Here is a 7,905-nt window from a genome sequence, read left to right on the forward strand (position 1 = left end):
TCAAGATTCAGAAGACTCCTCGGTTTCCGGCCCATGCCGGGATGCCGCGATCCAGCTTCCGGAAGCCGGCACACAATGGGTGCTGCCAGACCCGGCGGTTGCAAGCTTCATCAACGACCGCCTTCTTGGGGGGGACTGCGAAGGCCCCCTTGCTTGGAGCCGGCGAGCCTTCACAGCTTCGGGGACTACTGTCGGGGGGATGAACCTCGGGCAGGCAATGGAACCCGGATCCTTTTCAAAAACATCGGGGCAAGTAGCGCCCCTCTATCCGGCTCACACTTTGCTGGGTTCCTCAACGCCAAGGCCTACGATGGAACAAGTCCCCATAGAGGGGATGAACATGGCAACAGTGTCCCACCAACTCCTCTAACCAGCGGGGGCGTGGCAACAGTTGCCCACCTACTCCGCTGACCAAGGCCGGCGTGGCTATAGTGTGCCCCTCATCACTGCTAACACAAGCTGACGGCGACCAGGCGATGTGCCACTGTAGCCGAGTCGACCCAACCACTCTGTCGATCGACAAGACGAAGAACAGTGCCCTCCGGCGCATAGGCCCCACGCCCGGAGAACCTGGCGAGCCCTGGCACCAGGCGGGCCCTAGTACCGGCTTCCTGGGCGCTGACATCCTGGCCCCGCGCCCACGTGACTTTACCATTGTAGCCCCGCGGGGTTGACCTATAAACCCTCCGAGGAGCCCTCCATGTACACGGGTGATCACACAAGAAGAACACCAACCACCCATAGCACACACACATACACAAAAAGGGGGAGGACCAGCCTAAGCCTTGGCTTGTCTTCCTTCTTCCTCCAAATAGCTCTAGGAGCAACTTTGTACTATTTCATATAAACCACACTCGGTAGGACTAGGGGTATTATCTCTCCGGAGAGCCACGAACCTGGGTATGTCTTGCGTCCCCCGCTCGCTCATGCCGACCTCGCCTCTGGAATCCACCGGTGCCCTCGAGCCTCCTCCTCTTTTTAGCCATCCTTTAGCATCTGCCGTGCGACCACCATGACAACTGCCGCAACCTTCTGTCCCCATGAGATCCCATATAAGAGCCTTTTCCGGCACCCTGCCGGAGGGGGATTCGATCACGGAGGGCTTCTACATCGACTCTATTGCCCTTCCGATGAAGCGTGATAGTTTACTACAGACCTACGAGTCCATAGCTAGTAGCTAGATGGCTTCTTCTCTCTCTTTGATTCTCAATACCATGTTCTCCTCGATGTTCTTTGATATCTATCCCATGTAATCTTCTTTTGCGGTGTGTTTGTCGAGATTCGATGAATTGTGGATTTATGATCAGCTTATCTATGAATATTATTTGAATCTTCTCTGAATTCTTTTATGCATGATTTGGTATCTTTACAATCCTCTTCAAACTACTGGTTTGGTTTCGCCAACTAGATTGGTTTTTCTTGCAATGGGAGAAGTGCTTAGGCTTTGGGTTCAATCTTGCGGTGTCCTTTCCCAGTGACAGTAGGGGCAGCAAGGCACGTATTGTATTGTTTCCATCGAGGATAAAAAGATGGGGTTTACATCATATTGCTTGAGTTTGTTCCTCTACATCATGTCATCTTACTTAATGCGTTACTTTGTTCTTCATGAACTTAATACTCTAGATGCAGGTAGGAGCCGGTCGATGTGTGGAGTAATAGTAGTAGATGCAGAATCGTTTCGGTCTACTTGGCATGGACGTGATGCCTATATTTCATAATCATAGCCTTAGATATCATCATAACTTTGCGCTTTTCTATCAATTGCTCGACAATAATTTGTTCACCCACCGTATTATTTGCTATCTTGAGAGAAGCCTCTAGGGAAACCTATGGCCCCCGGGTACTATTTTCCATCATATAAGTTTCCGATCTACTATTTTGCAATCTTTTACTTTCCGATCTATAAACCAAAAATCCAAAAATATTTATTTTATTGTTTGTTTAGTTTCATCTATCTCTATCATATCTCACTTTTGCAAGTAACCGTGAAAGGATTGACAACCCCTTTATCGCGTTGGGTGCAAGTTGTTTGATTGTTTGTGCAGGTATTGGTGATTTGTGCGTTGTCTCCTACTGGATTGATACCTTGGTTCTCTAACTGAGGGAAATACTTATCTCTACTTTGTTGCATCACCGTTTCCTCTTCAAGGGAAAAACCAACGCAAGCTCAAGAAGTAGCAGCTACTCCAAAAGCCATATTTATGTAGGAGAGAAATTGACAAGATCCGGTACCAATTGTGCTATTTCCTTGCTATATTTTGAGTCATCATTGATCCATTCTCAAAATTGGATAAGGTACATTTGGTATAGTTCTTTCCTTTCTTCCACTCACATATTTGTTTGAGAAGATGTATAGGCCAACTACTTCTTTGAATCCACTCTTCATCGAGCAAGATGAGGACCACCTCTTCGACGCGCAAAGAGCTTTGCATCAAGAGAATGAAGCATTGAACAACGGCATGGACCTACTCGCCACCGACTTGCAACAATCCGAGCAACGTACAAGATATTACCTCGACCACAAGCTTTCCAACCAAATGGAAGAGATTTGTGCCATTTTGGTCAACCGTTCTTCTACATCCTCAATATCATTAGGTCAGTGCCATTCAAGCCGACATTCCTCATACACATCCTCGAAAGCAAGTCCCCCATGAGCTCATCCACAACGCCATCAAGACCATGAAGATCATCAAGCTCCACAAAATCCATGCCATGGCAATGGGCTATAAGGACGCCTCCGTGAACGTGAACGACTACGGCGACAAGCTAATGAACCTCCGGTCCAAGAGCAATCTCCAATACGCCAAGAACAACAAGAACATCAAGATGGCGATGACCCCCAACAAGAGCAACACCGTTGTGAGGAACAAGCCCTTGAAGCCCAAAGTTCTCTAGGTGAATCAACAAAAGCCGTCAATGAGCACAACCACCAAGTATGTCTACAATAAGAGGCCCTCTGCCGAGAGCGACAAGAAGAAGCCGCACGCCTTGAGGAGCGCCAAGAGATCAGGAACTATGCAAGAATTTCACACCCTCAACATCAAGCTAATCAAGCGGAGCACGAGGAGCAAGCGGCTCAAGATCCTCCTCCACGACAAGAGTGTCATCACAATCACAATCCTCCCAACCGCAATGACGAGCAATGCTACGACAAGCTCAAGTTCACCATGCCCAAGTTCTCTGGGAGCAATGATCCCGAAGACTACCTTTCATGGGCATTGAAAGTTGACAAGATCTTTCGTTTGCACAAGTATGACGAAGAAAAGAAGATCGCCATGGCATCCCTTGAGTTCCAAGACTATGTCCTCACATGGTGGGAGCAAGTAATTGAGAGAAGAGAAGCAAAAGGTGACCCACCCATGTGGTGTGGTTGCTTGTGTGAGATTGAGTGAATTTTGAAACTTTTTGAAAGTTAAATGAGAGGGATAAAAGGACTTTCCCAAACTTTCATTTTTGCATTTATGCTCTCCATGAATTCAAATTTATTTTCAAATACAAACCCTGGAGTGAAGATGATATGACTTCTTCCATTTAATTAAATGAAAAGGGTTTTTGAAAATATTTGAATTTCATTTGGAAATATTTCAAATTCAAAAACTTTAAGAAACTCAATTATTTTCATGGTAGAAGATAAGATGACTTCTTCAAAATATATGAAATATGAGTTGGAAGTTTCAAAGAATTCAAATTTAAAGTCCCTTTAAAATTATTTTCAATTTGGAGTTATTTGGGTTTTATTCAAATTATTTTTCTCCAAAAATAAAATATATGGAAATTAGGGTAAAATGATTCCCTACATTAGAAAATTGGATAGAAATAAATTTGAATTTATTTTGGTATTCTTAGAATTATTTTTATGAGGTTTTATTGCAACAGTAGCACTCTTTGCTTTATTTCAGTTTTTGTGTATTTTATTTGACACCAGGAAAATGTTCATGTTGTAGAGAATATTTTTATGAAATTTATTATATATAATATGCCTATATAAAATTTTATATTATTTTATTATTCAGTTTTCCTTCTGTTTCTATTCAAAAGAAACTGTACGTGCGGCCAATAATAATTTGTCGCCCACACGTGTAGCACAGTGGCAGCGGGCGCTCATCTATTTTTTCTTTTTTTCTCTCCTAAATGGGCCAAGCCCAGCCAGCCTTTGTCTTCCTAGATTTTTTATTCTTTCTTCGTTTCGCAAAAAAAACTGCACATCGTATGCGCGCGGCCGGCCGATGGCCTTTAGGCCCATGCGAGGCGTTTCGATTTTCTCCCTGTTTCGTTTACTTTTACGTCTACGTTTAGTCCCACATTGCCTAGCCTTAGATGTTCACGCATCCCTTCAACCTATAAATATAGAGCCATAGAGCCTTCAAAAATCATTCGGTTCGGATTAAACCAATATATTTTGGTTTGACTATATTCATTAAAGAAAAATATTTTTCTCCTCTTCGACAGGACTTCTGAAAGTTGTCTCCTTCCTCTGAAATCATCTTTTCTCTACCTTATAAAGGTATATTTCTTGATTTTTTATAGTTTCGTAGTTTATTATTTCTAGACTAGTATGGTAGAATAAATAGATTATCAATTAGTATCTGTATTTATACATTAGACATAGAATTCTTTTAGCCATGGCTATTTTTCTTCTATAAAACAGCCTGGCCCTGATTTTTCAAATAGCCATAAATTTTTACTCGTTCATCTAAATTAGATGAAAACCAATGCCTATAGTTTCGTCTTGTTTTCACCTATCCAGTGAACCTGTCACATCAATTTTTTGAAATTTTCAAATTTGTAAATTTGTTCAGATTCATATTCAAACTTCTTTTGATCATAACTTGAGTTTCTTAACTCAGATTTGGTTGATTTTTTGCAAATCGAAGCTCTTGACCTAAACTTTCTGATAAGACCAAATCCACCTAATTTTGGTACTATTAGAAATTGTTTTTTGTTGCAAGAGTTAATTGCTTGTTTTCGAAGTTTTCCGAGATCTTTTCTTCGATTCTTTTGCATGAGTGCTTATTTATGCAATTGCTTGCTTACGATAGATTGAACGGAGTGTGACGAGTAGAACTATCAGGAGTTATGAGTGCGAGTCATCTTCATCAACAGTACAAGGCAAGTTCACACTTTGACCATACTTTTGATTACCCAGTTTTTATGCATTAGTTTCAACCCTCAAACATTGCATGAGTAGGATTGATAACATGTGTGTTGGGAAGTAGTTGATGAGGTAGGAACCTATTGTCATGCATTCAACCCCTGGGTATTACTACGTTATGCTTACTGGTATGCTATGCTCGTAGATGTGGATTGGCATGAGAGATTTCATGGAATATGTGAGAGTTATTGTTAACTAAGGTTTAACTTAAGGTGGCTACTCCAATACACATCTGGGTGGATTGGTTGGGGCACCCTGGAGCACCCAGTGGTTTGCCCGGGCACCTGGAGAACCCAGTGCTTGCCCAAGGGGATCCCGGAGTACCCGTGTGATCACCCTATGGAATGCCACCCAGGCTCAAATGGATCATAAGATTATTCATGCTAGAAACTTCCGTGTGCAGCCACAAGCCATTATGGGCTCTGGCATAGTTGAGTATATTGTGGGACCTCTTTCAGTGGTAGACTAGCAGATGTAGGGGGATGTAGGTGGTACTGACTACCAGAGTAAAGAGTTAATGCTTTGGAAAGACTGTGTCTCGATCATCCGCTTCTCAAACACCATGTAGTGCGAGAAATTCAACGGAGGAGATCGAGTCTTGTGGGGAAAAGTGCGCAAACCTCTGCAGAGTGTACAAACTAATCATGATTAGCCATGTCCCCGGTTATGGACATCTTGAGTATCTGATTCTTGAATTACAAGAGCTCAGTTCTAAGATTGTTTGCGCGCAGGCACCACTACTATTCTTGATCTCATCACGTTACTTAAATAATTTGTTGGGTTATTGATGTTAATTTGGGATTGAGTTGGAGGAACCTTCTCAATGTTTTCAACCAACTTTGTAGTTAAATAAAATATATTCCTTTGTTGTACGGAAAAACTAGCTTTATGCAAAATTAAACCCAGAGCCTCCACCAGCCAAATATGCATGTAGTGATAGCTATTATTCATCATTGTCCTATGGTGTGAATTTGCCAGTACATTCAATGTACTGACCCTTTGTGGCTGCAACGTCTCATGTTGAGGATTCTTACGACGAGTAAGTGTTACGTTAGGGTTACGATTTGTACACTCAACTTTGTCGTTGGTGTTGATGGGAATCCACAACCTTGTTGTTACTTCCACTATTTGGATTGAGGTAATAGTATTTACGTTACGTTACACATGTGATTTACCTCTGTTTTAAATCCTCGATTACTGTGTGTGTCAGCATACCGATCCAGGGATGACACTTAAGCACAGAGACTTGACCATTTGAGGTCGGGTCGCTACAAGATGGTATCAGAGCACATGTTGACTATAGGACATGACCCCTAAAAATGGCAAGCCCATAGGAAAGATTTTCTCTAAAACTTTATTTCAAAAGGATCTTTTACCTCTCTTCTCTTTTGAGCTTATTCAAATATTCCCTTTTAGTTAGACTATGCCCTTCCCCCTTTTGACCACACGAAGATTTGACTGATGAGACCACTTCAAGGAGTACAAGATATAGGACAACTAAGACCATTTCTGAATAAAGAGGATTTTACCGTGCATTAGAGTAATTGAAACTACAATGGTTGAAGACTCCAAAGACTAGGAGAATTTGAAGGCTCTTAAGAATTTCCAGATTAGTATTACCTAGGAAGGCTACCCTTATGGAATTTATCAGACTATTGAAGCTATCAATACTCGAGATCAGGGTGTGTCGGAGAAAGACCGGAACATGGAGCATTAGAACTCAAAGTTTTTGTCAAGAAAACCCTAAGGCAGGGGATATCAAGTATGGAAGGATAGCTCATGGCAGAGACATGGGCATAAATACGGCTATCCATGATGCTATCGCTCGCTCATGCTGTCATCACCGTGCTGAGTTAAGCATGCATTTCTTCGGAATGATTGGACGGTAGAAGGCTGATGGGGCATCTGTCGGCAAAGGATGTAGTTTTAACCTTAGCTGGTGTATCGCCAGGATCTGGAGTTTTACATGAAGAAATTTTACATGGACCTTCAGGAAGCTGTATTTGACAAAGAATTGTTTGGTGAAGAACTCAGAACCAAGAATCTGAAAGTAGCAAGCTGGAGGAGTAAAACCTCGAGATACCGGAGATTCGTCAGGAACTGAAGGACAGTAGGACTATGGTTCATGCCAAGGATGTTGAAACCCAGAAGTTTGGAACACCACTCCAGAAATATTGAAGGACGTCACGAGAGACTTCACGTCAACAGAGATGATCTGACAAAAGAACTTGAGAAGGACAAGCACAATCGGCAGAAGCCATCGGAGACATGCACATGACTTGAGGAGTTTGATGACTTTGAAGATTTATTGACCTTTATAAAAACACCAAACCCCTGTTATATACCTACGTTAGATGCGACGTTTGTGAGCTGTCATATGTTTGATGTTTTTCCGACAGCCACAAAATAAAATCTGTCTTTTCAAAACTATTGTTTGCATTGTGTGTATCCCTCTCTATCTCTCTTATCTCATCCCAAACCCATGAACCCAATAGGGGATGAATGGAGATGAGCTTGTGTTTTCTGGACCAATGAGTCAATTGGACACGGACCAATGGATTCAGAACATGGAAGATCATATGGAGAATAACACTATAGCCAGAAAGGATATGGCCCAGCACGCTCTTTAGTGCTTGGAAAGAGATGTTGCTACTTGGTGGAGGATGTACCAAACCATCAATGGATGACAAGGAGTAACCACTTGGAAAGAATTTAAAGTGGACTCTGCTAAAGTCTCGGCTTGTGTCCCAGAA

This window comes from Aegilops tauschii, chromosome 5, assembly GCF_002575655.3.
Source record: "Aegilops tauschii subsp. strangulata cultivar AL8/78 chromosome 5, Aet v6.0, whole genome shotgun sequence".
Classification (NCBI taxonomy): Eukaryota; Viridiplantae; Streptophyta; class Magnoliopsida; order Poales; family Poaceae; genus Aegilops; species Aegilops tauschii.